Genomic DNA, 14,491 nt, shown 5'->3' on the forward strand with positions numbered 1-14,491 from the left:
ATCTGAGCTCTTGATATTCATACAAGTGGTTCTCTTCTCTCCAAAGGTCTCTTTAATTTTCCTGTAGGCAGTATCTATCTTACCCCTAGTGAGATAAGCCTCTACATCCTTACATTTGTCCTCTAGCCATCCCTGCTTAACCATTTTGCACTTCCTGTCGATCTCATTTTTGAGACGTTTGTATTCCTTTTTGCCTGCTTCATTTACTGCATTTTTATATTTTCTCCTTTCATCAATTAAATTGAATATTTCTTCTGTTACCCAAGGATTTCTACTAGCCCTCATCTTTTTACCTACTTGATCCTCTGCTGCCTTCACTATTTCATCCCTCAAAGCTACCCATTCTTCTTCTGCTGTATTTCTTTCCCCCATTCCTGTCAATTGTTCCCTTATGCTCTCCCTGAAACTCTCTACAACCTCTGGTTCTTTCAGTTTATCCAGGTCCCATCTCCGTAAGTTCTCACCTTTTTGCAGTTTCTTCAGTTTTAATCTACAGGTCATAACCAATAGATTGTGGTCAGAGTCCACATCTGCCCCTGGAAATGTCTTACAATTTAAAACCTGGTTCCTAAATCTCTGTCTTACCATTATATAATCTATCTGATACCTTTTAGTATCTCCAGGGTTCTTCCATGTATACAACCTTCTTTCATGATTCTTAAACCAAGTGTTAGCTATGATTAAGTTGTGCTCTGTGCAAAATTCTACCAGGCGGCTTTCTCTTTCATTTCTTAGCCGCAATCCATATTCACCTACTACGTTTCCTTCTCTCCCTTTTCCTACTACCGAATTCCAGTCACCCATGACTATTAAATTTTCGCCACCCTTAACTATCTGAATAATTTCTTTTATTTCATCATACATTTCTTCAATTTCTTCGTCATCTGCAGCGCTAGTTGGCATATAAACTTGTATTACTGTAGTAGGTGTGGGCTTTGTATCTATCTTGGCCATAATAATGCGTTCACTATGCTGTTTGTAGTAGCTCACCAGCATTCCTATTTTCCTATTCATTATTAAACCTACTCCTGCATTAACCCTATTTGATTTTGTGTTTATAACCCTGTAGTCACCTGACCAGAAGTCTTGTTCCTCCTGCCACCGAACTTCACTAATTCGCACTATATCTAACTTTAACCTATCCATTTCCCTTTTTAAATTTTCTAACCTATCTGCCCGATTAAGGGATCTGACATTCCATGCTCCGATCCGTAGAACGCCAGTTTTCTTTCTCCTGATAACGACATCCTCTTGAGTAGTCCCCGCCCGGAGATCCGAATTGGGGGCTATTTTACCTCCGGAATATTTTACCCAAGAGGACGCCATCAACATTTAATCATACAGTAAAGCTGCATGCCCTCGGGAAAAATTACGGCCGTAGTTTCCCCTTGCGTTCAGCCGTTCGCAGTACCAGCACAGCAAGGCCGTTTTGGTTATTGTTACAAGGCCAGATCAGTCAATCATCCAGACTGTTGCCCCTGCAACTACTGAAAAGGCTGCTGCCCCTCTTCAGGAACCACACGTTTGTCTGGCCTCTCAACAGATACCCCTCCGTTGTGGTTGCACCTACGGTACGGGTATCTGTATGGCTGAGGCACGCAAGCCTCCCCACCAACGGCAAGGTCTATGGTTCACGGGGGGAGAGAATAGTATATATCGGATATAAACAAAGACATAGATGAAAGAATATATTTGTAAGCATGCTGCTGCCGTTTTCTCGTGTAACTGTGGAGTACTTATGGCCTGACATGATCGATAGTAATCGGCCACTTCGACCTCCAATAACTCATGTACTATTCAAGTTACGTGCCTGTAATTTATACCAATTAAGATTTACACTAATAGCTTTCTAAACACATCGATCGACAAAATCTGCTGAACCGTTTAGATTTTGGAAATTCGTTGCTGGGTGTTACTAATAAAGGTATTGAAAATCTGATTACACCATCAGAATCATCGAGCAAATTATAGTAATGTACATGTTTCTTTTTGAGGTATCATAATTCATCTGGCTACTATTAATTTCTGTATGAACTGTGAAATGTCTGCCATTAAGGTTTCACAAAGTCCGCCATTTTTGGCCCTCTCGGCGCACAAGTCTCTTTCATCGACACAGTGTCACCAAGGAATTCCCAACCACGTGCTCAGCGGACCACGCGCTGGGGCTCTCCTCATGCTGAACTAATGTTCGGCACCGCATGGTTGCTGCCGGGCCGCGGCTTTGACGAGCATCCTGTGCGGCCGCCCCAACTCCGAACATAGAATAGTTCCAGGGCGCCACAACTCGCCCGTTACCTCACACGTTTCAGAGTCAGCTCAGAGCTGCTTCAATAAAAACGTTGGAAGTGCTCGTGCAGTAAAATGAGTAGCATCTGGAGAGGTTGTTGACCAGCAGTGCTCTCCAGACACGCAGAAACGAAAAAGAAACTGTTATCAGGTTCTCTTTGAGGAGGAAGTGAATTCATATAAGAGGCAGGAGAAGTCGTCAGTGTGTTTGGATATGGCAAGGAGGTGGGCAAGTGCTAATTCCCCTGTTACTTACGTTAGTAGCGATTGTGATATTGCTGTAGAATAGGTGGCAGGTGTTGATAATGAAGATGATTTTATTTTATTTTAAACATTACCAAGCGACCCGCTGGGGTTTCGTATGGTAGTAAGTATCCACGGCTGTATGGCTCGTTGCTTGCCGGCCATGCAACTCTAGCGTCAATCTGGTGTGAGTTACATTTTGTAAGTAACCTTGAAAAACTTTAGTAAGCGAAGAGCTTGGAGTAGTAAGGTGCCAGAGCACAAAAACATAACACACCATCCTGATCAGACTTTATTTACCAAAATTTTTCCCTTTGAACACTTGAAATGCAACAATGAAAATTAAAAAATAATGTGGAGCATTACGCACACGTCACTCTGTACTGGAAATAATGCATCGTCGGCATAAGGTTGTGTATTTTCCAACTTTCGAATTCTTCTTTATTCTAGGCCACAGCACCCGGCGTACAGCATCATTGCTCGTGGAACTGTGAAATTCAGCTGCCATACACTGAAGTGCCAAATAAACTGGTACAGGCGTGCGTAATCAAATACAGATATATGTAAACAGGCAGAATACGGCGCTGCGGTCGGTAGCGCCCATATAAGACAACAAATGGTTCAAATGGCTCTGAGCACTATGGGACTTAACATCTGTGGTCATCAGTCCCCTAGAACTTAGAACTACTTGAACCTAACTAACCTAAGGACATCACACACATCCATGCCCGAGGCAGGATTCGAACCTGCGACCGTAGCGGTCACGCGGTTCCAGACTGAAGCGCCCAGAACCGCACGGCCACACCGGCCGGCAGACAACAAATGTCTGGCGCAGTTGTTAGGTCGGTTACTACTGCTACAATGGCAGCTTATCAAGATTTAAGTGAGTTTGAACGTGGTGTTATAGTCGGCGCACCAGCGATAGACACAGAATCTCCAAGGATTTTCCCGTACTACCATATCACGAGTGTACTGTGAATATCAGGAACCTGGTAAAACATCAAATCTCGAACATCGCTGCAGCCGGAAAAAGATCCTGCAAGAACGAGACCAACGACGACTGAAGAGAATCGTTCAGCGTGACAGAACTGCAACCCTACCACAAAGTGCTGCAGATTTCAATGCGGGGCCATCAACAAGTGTCAGCGGGCGAACTATTCAATGAAACATCATCGATATAGGGGTTTCGGAGCTCAAAGCCCACTCGTGTACCCTTGATGACTGCACCACACAAAGCTTTACGCCTCACTTCGGTACATCAACACCGACATTGGACTGTTGATGACTGGAAACATGTTGTCTGGTCGTACGAGTGTCGTTTCAAATTTTATCGAGCGGATGGACTTGTACCAGTATGGAGACAACCTCATGAATCCATGGATCCTGCATGTCGTCGGGGGACTGTTCAAGCTGGTGGAAGCTCTATAATGGTGTGGGGCGTGTGCAGTTGGGGTGATATGGGACCCCTGATACGTCTAGATACGACTCTTGAGAGGTGACACATACGTAAGCATCCTGTCTGATCACCTGCATCCATTCATATCCATTGTGCATTCCGGCGGACTTGGGCGTTTCCAGTAGGACAATGCGACACCCCACACATCCAGATTTGTTACAGGGTAGCTGCAGGAACACTTTTCTGAGTTTAAACACTTCCGCTGGCTACCAAACATCCCAGACATGAACATTATTGAGCACACCTGGGACGCCTTGCAATGTGCTGCTCAGAAGAAATCTCCACCCCCTCCTACTGTTATGGATTTGTTGACAGCCCTGCAGGATTCATGGTGTCAATTCCCTCCAGCACTACTTCGGACATTAGTCGAGTCCATGCCACGTCGTGTTGCGGCACTTCTGCGTGCTCGCTGGGACCCTACACGATATAGACGTCGGAGGGATAGAGAAACAACTAAAATCGCTCAAAAGCGGAGAGGCCGCTGGACCTGATGAGATACCAGTTCCATTTTACACAGAGTACGGGAAGGAACTTGCCCCCCTTCTTGCAGCGGTGTACCGTAGGTCTCTATAAGAGCGTAGCGTTCCAAAGGATTGGAAAAGGGCACAGGTCATCCCCGTTTTCAAGAAGGGACGTCGAACAGATGTGCATAACTATAGACCTATATCTCTAACGTCGATCAGTTGTAAAATTTTGGAACACGCATTATGTTCGAGTGTAATGACTTTTCTGGAGACTAGAAATCTACTCTGTATGAATCAGCATGGGTTTCGAAAAAGACGATCGTGTGAAACCCTGCTCTCGCTATTCGTCCGCGAGACTCAGAGGAACATAGACACAGGTTCCAAGGTATATGCCGTGTTTCTTGACTTCCGCAAGGCGTTTGATACAGTTCCCCACAGTCGTTTGATGAACAAAGTAAGAGCATATGGACTATCAGACCAATTGTGTGATTGGATTGAAGAGTTCCTAGATAACAGAACGCAGCATGTCATTCTCAATGGAGAGAAGTCTTCTGAAGTAAGAGTGATTTCAGGTGTGCCGCAGGGGAGTGTCGTAGGACCGTTGCTACTCACAATATACATAAGTGGCCTTGTGGATAACATCGGAAGTTCACTGAGGCTTTTTGCGGATGATGCTGTGGTATATCGAGAGGTTGTAACAATGGAAAATTGTACTGAAATGCAGGAGGATCTACAGCGAATTGACGCATGGTGCAGGGAATGGCAATTGAATCTCAATGCAGACAAGTGTAATGTGCTGCGAATACATAGAAAGAAAGATCCCTTATCATTTAGTTACAATAAAGCAGGTCAGCAACTGGAAGCAACTAATTCTATAAATTATCTGGGAGTATGCATTAGGAGTGATTTAAAATGGAATGATCATATAAAGTTGATCGTTGGTAAAGCAGATGCCAGACTGAGATTCATTGGAAGAATCCTAAGGAAATGCAATCCGAAAACAAAGGAAGTAGGTTACAGTACACTTGTTCGCCCACTGCTTGAATATTGCTCACCAGTGTGGGATCCGTACCAGATAGGGTTGATAGAAGAGATAGAGAAGATCCAACGGAGAGCAACGCGGTTCGTTAATGGATCCTTTAGTAGACGCGAAAGCGTTACGGAGATGATAGATAAACTCCAGTGGAAGATTCTGCAGGAGAGACGCTCAGTAGCTCAGTGCAAGCTTTAGTTGAAATTTTGAGAACATACCTACACCGAGGAGTCGAGCAGTATATTGCTCCGTCCTACGTATATCTCGCGAAGAGACAATGAGGATAAAATCAGAGAGATTAGAGCCCACACAGAGGCATACAGACAATCTTTCTTTCCACGAACAATACGAGACTGGAATAGAAGGGAGAACCGATACAGTTACTCAAGGTACCCTCCGCCACACACCGTCAGGTGGCTTGCGGAGTATGGATGTAGATGTAGATGTAGATTAAGCAGGTGTACCAGTCTCTTTGGCCCTTCAGTGTAGGTGATTCATGCCATGGCCATCAGCATAATCTGCAGTTTCAGATAACAAAAAATCTGGAAATGCTGTGGTTCCACTCATTATCCAAGTGGTATCCTCTCTCAAGTTTTATCAGATTTTCCGCCAAGGGTATTTACACAGATTTTTTTTAAATAATGGATTCGCAAAAAAATGTACCTGTGGCCAAAGTTATTGTTTATCATACTCCACTGAAGGTCCAGTGGAGATGCAATATTCTGCAACAGCTGATTTGCCTGGTTACAGAAGGCGAGTGTAGCTCTTATGTTCGGTCTAGCGTTCTTCCACAGTGCGCGTGGTCTGGCATATGTAAGCCATACCATACTCATAAGGTGCTTTCTAAATTCTAGCCTTCCACAATATCAGATTATCCTACACTGATCACAGCAAGTCTGCAACGTTAGATAGTGGGTGCAAAAGAACTCTTGTAAGTAGGCTGTTCAGGTTTTCTTATTGGTAACGCCACGTAGCGCTGTGTATGAAAATCACTGGCTGTGCTGTGTGCAGTCTGTGGCTGGGTGGCATTGTTGGAATTTGCTATTTTAGTGTTGGGCAGCTGCATGTTAACAGCGCGTAGCGTTGCGCAGTTGGAGGTGAGCCGCCAGCAGTGGTGGATGTGGGGGGAGAGATGGCGGAATTTTGAGAGCGGATGATCTGGACAGAGACAGTAAATTTGTAAGACTGGATGTCGTGAACTGATATATATAATATGACTTTTGAACACTAGTAAGGTAAATACATTGTTTGTTCTCTATCAAAATCTTTCATTTGCTGACTATGCCTATCAGTAGTTAGTGCCTTCCGTAGTTTGAATCTTTTATTTAGCTGGCAGTAGTGGCGCTCCCTGTATTCCAGTAGCTTGAGTAACGAAGATTTTTGTGAGGTAAGTGATTTGTGAAAGGTATAGGTTAATGTTAGTCAGGGCCATTCTTTTGTAGGGATTATTGAAAGTCAGATTGCGTTGCGCTAAAAATATTGTATGTCATTTTAGTGTTGATCAGAATAGGTAAAGAGCGAAATGCGAAATGTCTGAGTACGTTCAGTTCTGCTCAGCTGTTTGAAAATCAAATAACGTAGCGGCTTACCAGAACAGTAATTCATTAATTTTTCTAAGGGGACGTTCCACTCTCAGCAAAAATTTACGGAAGATTTTTGTTATCTTGAACGAAATATCGTCGAAAAAAGGAAGAAAAGACAAAGATTTTATCGGCATGCTGTTCTCTTTGTCCACTTTGTGCCGTGGATTTTGGTCTGCCAGGTAGAATACCAGTATCCATTTTCCCTGAGCAGTGAAGTGGTAAACTTTTCTGTAAAGTTGAACTTTCAGAACGCTGTAGAAATAACACCACTGGTCAGAATAACGTCAAATTGCAACGTAATATTATCTGAGAAGAGGGAAAACGTATAGCAGAAGAAAAATAAATAGTTGCAAAATGTAACAATACACAGCGCTGTAACCGTCATAATTTATTAGTGGTCGACTATAAATCACAAATGAATCATACAACAATGGCTAAAACGTTTGACGTTAAACAAACTGTACTACTCAGTGTGCATGGGAGTACAGATGTGATACTGTTAGTTACGTAAGCCCATTCACCACGGCAAGGTTATATCACATCAGATGGGAAAAATCGGTTTCTAATTGTCCTGAGACCAAAAGTCGCATGAAAAGCATCATCACATCGGATTTTAATTGTCCTGAGGCCAAAAATCGCATAAAAAGCATCAATCAAAATCAAATCGGATTATTAATTTCCGTGTGACTGGCGCACATTTTCATATGCTGTCCACCATTTTCTGCGACAAGTTGAAACCTAGAAACAGCATGTTCCACAACTGATCGAAGTGTTTCCAGGGTCACGTTCAGAATGTGTTGCGCAATGCGTGCCTTCAATGCAGCTACGTTTTCAATCGGAACAGTGAACACAACATCTTTCAGATAGCCCCACAGCCAGAAGTCACACAGATTGAGATCAGGTGATCGTGACGGCCAGGATGTAGGGAAATGGCGGCTGATAATTCTAGCACTTCCGAAATGGCGCTTCAGCAGCTGCTTAACCGGATTTGCAATGTGTGGAGGTGCGCCATCTTGCATAAAAATGATCCCATCCACACAGCCACGCTTTTAGAGAGCTGGAAAAGACACTCATGCCTCTTATCAGTGACAGTACAGGTAACACGAGCGGAAGCACTTGTATCTTCGAAAAAATGGTCCTGTGATAAATGATGCCGTAAACCCGCACCATACAGTGATCTTTTCAAAATGAAGTGGTACTGGTTGATTTGCGTGTGGATTTTCCGTTGCCAATATTCGACCATTCTGTGTATTGACAAATCCCATCAGATGGAAATGGGCTTCGTCCGTCCACAAAATCTTTCACGGCCAATCATTGTCGACTTTCATGCGAGCAAGAAATTCTAAAGCAAAGGTCTCTCTTGCTGGCAGGTCAACAGGAAGCAACTCGAGCACATGGGTAATTTTGAATGGAAAAAAAAGAAGGATGTTTCGCAGGATTTTACGCACCGTGCTTACAGGTATATCCAATTTTCGGGCAATTCTCTGCGCACTACACGTTTGCACACCACCACTCGTCTCCTCCTGCATTGCTGTGGTCACTGCTTACACTGACGTCGAATCAATTCGTTTCACCCCTCTACCAGATTGCACACCAAAAGAACCCGTCTTTTCGAATTTCCGAATCATTTTCTCCAGACCCACGACAATCAACGGACCAATGCTTTTTTCAAACACTTCAGTGTCCGGAACTTCTGTAGAGCGACGTGTGCACAGCTAATACAGCTTTACAAGCAGAGCGCGATCCTGCAAGAGGCCTACGAGAAAAACAGGCCGCGGCGCGTACGTCACGAAGGTAGTCCTGCGCTCGCTCTCTCAAATCAGCAGACAAACTACGTTTCTACACCTGTTAACTCGTAACTAGGCGTGTCTGTACAAACTAAAACTGAATCTTCTACTGGAATCCGCTATTATGGACTCACTTATAATTTGTTACGGCTGTACTGGCATACAATGAAATAAAATCTTGCTAAAATGATTATCAGTTGCATAAGGCACCACTTTCAGCATGTAATGAGTACTGTTAAGCAGAAGAGACTAAATGCTATAAACAAGCCGATCGAGTATTGATCTTAAATTAAATTTTGCTGTAGTACTGTTAATCAGTAAAACTTCATAATACCAGATTCCAGTGGAAGATGCAATTCTCGTTAGAACTTACACGCCTAGCTGCGAATTAAAAGGTTTAGAAATGCATTTTGTCTGCTGAACTGAGCGAGCGAGCGAGTTCAGGACTACCTTCGTGACGTACGCGCCGCGGCCTGTCTTTCTCGTGGGCCTTGATCCTGCATAGAGACAGTCATGGCGAACGTCGCCGACGCGAAAGGAGGAAAAACCGTGTACACGGCGTGTTTATACCAACTTCAATGGGTCGTGCGCATGACAGGTGTTTTCAATTACATATTTTGGCACATACAGCGCCATTTATTGATCAATTTTCACACTATTTTTTTTCTCCTGCCATACGGTATCCCCCTTCTCCGATAATATTCCGTTGCAATTTGACGTCATTCTGACCAGTGGTTTAATTCTATAGCGTTTTGAAGGTTTAATTATAATCACCCTGTGTATCAGAAAGTCCCAAATAAAATAATCCACTGCAAAAGCGGTAAAAACAGGAAGAAAATACAGCTGTCTTCATTTTCAGTTGAAAATGTTCTAAATTCTGATTATTTTCGATTTGAACAAAATCAAGCTCAGTGGATTTGCCAGTTTGAATTATAGCTAAATTGAAAGTTTAATTATAATCACCCTGTGTATCAGAAAGTCCCAAATAAAATAATCCACTGCAAAAGCGGTAAAAAGAGGAAGAAAATACAGCTGTCTTCATTTTCAGTTGAAAATGTTCTAAATTCTGATTATTTTCGATTTGAACAAAATCAAGCTCAGTGGATTTGCCAGTTTGAATTATAGCTAAATTCAGGTCTAAATGGTTATCGTTGGTTAACGGCGCGCTTGGTGACGAATAACCTGTACGTAGTCAATTTTCATACAAACGAAATTACGTTGTAAAAGAGAGTGCGTCTGGAATGCGGCGGGAAGGTGTACACTTTCATACTAGCCTCCAGGCAGCAATCTTTGAACTGACACAGCATGCGTTTCAGAAATGATGAGAAATTCTTTAGAATAACATTCGGATGTTGTTATCTTCCATACCACAACGAACTGAACAACGACTAAAAGACATTTCATCTATCATTGGCTGCAGCTATACTTAAACAGCATTTTATTTTCAGTTAGTTATACACCTAGCAACACGTTTTCGGATAACGGAAAAAACTGTTTTTGAAGCTTACAGTAATAACTTAATCTGGATTTCATGTGGTGGTATTTTCGTCTTGCTTGATATGAAATATGACTCTAAATCGCACCGACGAAAAAAAAAGTATTGTCACATTAAACACTAATTTATTAACCGAAAAATGTTGACAAGGGAATTAATGTGGCTGCGTAAAAACATTTTCCAACCGAGAATAATGTAATTTTAATCAGAAAACCGATTATATTCGTATGATGTACGTGACTGTCACGTAGCAGCGTCACTTTTCGATTCATTGCTACTAAAGCTCTTAAATCCGTTAAAAAACAACAAAATTTATTGTATTGCTGGAAAAGAAGATCACATAGTCGTTACGAAGAGGACATGAGAAAGTTAGGATAGCTCAGATTTACATGAAGTGAAACTGTGGTTCTGTGTCGAGAGAATAGGTGGCCGACCGGTTCTAGGCGCTACAGTCCGGAACCGCGCGACCGCTACGGTCGCAGGTTCGAATCCTGCCTCGGGCATGGATGTGTGTGATGTCCTTAGGTTAGTTAGGTTTAAGTAGTTCTAAGTTCTAGGGGACTGATGACCTCAGCAGTTAAGTCCCATAGTGCTCAGAGCGATTTGAACATTTTTTTTTTTTTTAAATAGTTGACCAAGCTTGACAAAAATGCGTGGCTGTGCTTAAACGGTTCGCAGTTGCAACCTTTTAAGAGCACTATATCATAATACGTCTGCAATATCTTCTTAAAAGAATGAATGTTATGAAGCCACCATGGTTTGTATTGGGAAAGTAGTCAATGTGCTGTAGTTGTTCAAAAATGGTTCAAATGGCTCTGAGCACTATGGGACTTAACATCTGAGGTCATAAGTCCCCTAGAACTACTTAAGCCTAACGAACCTAAGGACATCACACACATCCATGCCCGAGGCAGGATTCGGACCTGCGACCGTAGCGGTCGCGCGGTTCCAGACTGAAGCGCCTAGAACCAACCGCTCGGCCACACCGGCCGGCCACTGTAGTTGTCTTCCAGTGGCCTTCAAGGAAATGGAACAGCAGTGATATAAAATCCCGTTCACGCAGACACCTAAGCATCAGTTTCCCTCTCGTCCCCACCCCTAGAAACCGCGAGAACGTCAGTTGTCAACGGCTTCAGTACTGCTGGCTGGTGGACACACACACATTGGAAATTAATGGTACGACGGAACAACTTAAGACGCTGTGCGTATCCACCAAGCCACCTGGCTTTGAATTGTCACAGACAATCTGGTCGGTTCGTAACCGAATGAGAACCAACACTGGAAGGTGTGCAAACTCTCTGTACGAGTGGAAGAAAATAACACCTCCATGTTGTGACTGTGATGCTGAAAAGCAGACCGTTCACAATGTAGTTCAAGAATGTCTGCAAAGAGCTTTCTCCAACAGAGTTCCTGGTGATGGCGGAGAGATCAGTAGACTTCCCACTTTGATTAGAGAACACCGCAGCTGTTTTCGTAAATTACACTGTAGGAAATACTGCAACACAAGTTCTTTTGAAATAATTTTATTGTTCCGGCATTAGGTTTCAGGAACATTTGGTAAACATCGAAGAAAACTTAGAAATATTACATTTTTCCGAAAAAGGTGTACAGATGAATTTGTTAGAGGATTTAGAAACATAAAACTACTTTCACAGTAAACTTGACTGCATTCTGAATGATCAACTAAAATTAAAAAACCAAATATACTTCCAAATTTTCATACAGCTCCCATAATTTGAAATGACAGAAATAATAATTAATAGACAGAGAGAAAATTCTTCATTGGTCATTTTCAGCATCTTTCAAACCTAAAGAATTAAATACCTAACTGTATAAAAATTATTTGTGCTACGAAGAAGTATCTTTGCAGAAACTTTAGAAGCGTGCCACATCTGTACACATATCACTTTGTTTGGTACATCAACTCAGCAGCCTGTGTAAAGAAAATAATCCGCCATCTTGAATTTAGAACAGTTCATTGATCAGCATGGATCGTAAAAGAAAATCAAACATCTGTCTTATAATATGTGAAGTAGAGCTTTTCATAAGTATAGAACATATACAAGTGTAAAACTATGATATCACAGAAACTTCGTTATGTTTTAGGAGACAAATTTAAAACTTTCGAAGAAGTCAGCGCTACCATCTGACGATGTGTTCCGGCACGACGGTTCAATGAAATTATTTCGAAGGAACTTGTGGCTGGGTGCAGTGTTTCGTAAAGCGTAACCAATAGACTGCATCCGTCGCCTGGATATTAGTTTACCATTTCAGATAACTGGGCTATTATTTTTGTGGTGTAGCCACACACTAAATAAATAAATCCCGTTCGCTGCAACCCAAATGTACGTGCACCGCGCACCAAGAAGATTATGACTGCTTTGTATGCCAGAAGTGACCTTGCGAGGTGCCGTGGCTAGCAGTGTATTTAACACTAAATTCTTCTAGAAGTGATGCTCTAAGCCCCCCCTTTTCTAAACCCGACTTTTGCTGTTGCACATGGATTAGGAAGAAACGCGAACTGACTGTAATCGACCCTGCAAGTGGAGTAGAAAAGAGTTTGGCACCTGCAATAATTTAATTTGATAGAAATTAATTAGATAAAGGAAAGTTTCATTAACGTAGTGAGAAATGAAAGGGTTGCTCTACCGATTAACAGAATGAAAGTTCTGTCCAAAATAACATTTTGATTTATTATGACTAAACTCGAAATACTAAACAAAACACATGAAACATTTACAATACATCAAACTGGATACTCAAATAAATGCTGTCAAGGTGAAGTTGTCCATAAACTAGATTGTGACATTTATGACCAAGTGATATGTGGAGCCAATTCCTTGCAACTCAGATCTTAAGAGAAACACGTAGCCAACCCAACATTAATTGCTGCTGCAGTAGTGATAACTCAGACAATGAACACCCAAGACAGAACAAAGTTAGAAAAGACGAACAGGCGCGCTCTGCTGAGCTCTGATTATCGCCTAGCAAAATTCCCTGATTTGCCAGTGCTGCGGACGTACATTACCAAGCTGTCTTCTTAACTGCAAGGACACGATCTGGCATACCGGAAGCGATGGCTGGTTGCTTCGACGTCCCGTCGTGGTAATGATAATGTCGCGAGTATAGCCCGAAACAAATTATCCTGGTCTGGTTATTCCAGACTAAAGACTTCCTAGCAACACAAATACGCCTCTGAGGGAGACGAAGAAGGCTCGCTACACAATCACTGACGGTACAGTGAGTGATTTTAACAAGAGAAGTCACACAGTAACTCCGGCACAGTCAACTTTAGCCAAAACTGCTCAAGACGGACACTTGATTGCCAACTGTACTCGGAAAGTTACGTTGAAGTCGAAACTTCAGCAACTTCGTCAAACAGTTACAATTAAATGAAAGTATATTAGACAGCCAACGGAAGGCAGGCTGTCCAGAGCAGCGAGAGCTCAGTCGTGTAACCTACTCCGACCGAAAGGCGAGAGCCGACTCCCTCAAGAGCACCCGTACAAGCCGAACACAGAACATTCCCGCCCCCACGACAGTGGCCGTGGTTAAACGTTCCAATCATCAACTCAAAAACCGGCGGAAAATTCCACTCTATTGCCGACGCACTACTATTCCACCAATGGAGATACTTGGCGCCAATTTCTGCGCCGATTTTGCTACGTCACGGAGCTATCCCCTGAGCAAGCCAATCACAGTTATGATTTTGCAGAAAACGCGGGAATTTTCCCGCCGAGACTGCCTGGGAACACAAGTCATTCCCGCGCCTCGCTGGTAGCCCGCCAGAAAGTGTTTTCACTAAGTTTCTGCGAAGTAACGGAATCTCTAGCCCAGCCGCTCCGTGAAACCCCTGTAGGCGTGTCGCCCCCACTCTTATGACAATGTCGGCGTCTGGAAAGCATCCAATCGACTCCCTCACACCCGTCAGCTTAACCCTTTCAAAATCAGCAGAACTCGCCTGTCACCGGATCACCCGGGTGACGGGAGACGCTGCATGGGAAGTCCGCGTTTGAAGGAATAGCAACTTTTCACCGCATGCAATTAGAGAGGAAAATCGAATTACTCAGAGTAAGACAGAAATATGAGAGGGGGCTCATGCCACCTCTCAACCTTAAATAATGGCACATGCGTGTTCATGCCA

This window comes from Schistocerca piceifrons, chromosome 2, assembly GCF_021461385.2.
Source record: "Schistocerca piceifrons isolate TAMUIC-IGC-003096 chromosome 2, iqSchPice1.1, whole genome shotgun sequence".
Classification (NCBI taxonomy): Eukaryota; Metazoa; Arthropoda; class Insecta; order Orthoptera; family Acrididae; genus Schistocerca; species Schistocerca piceifrons.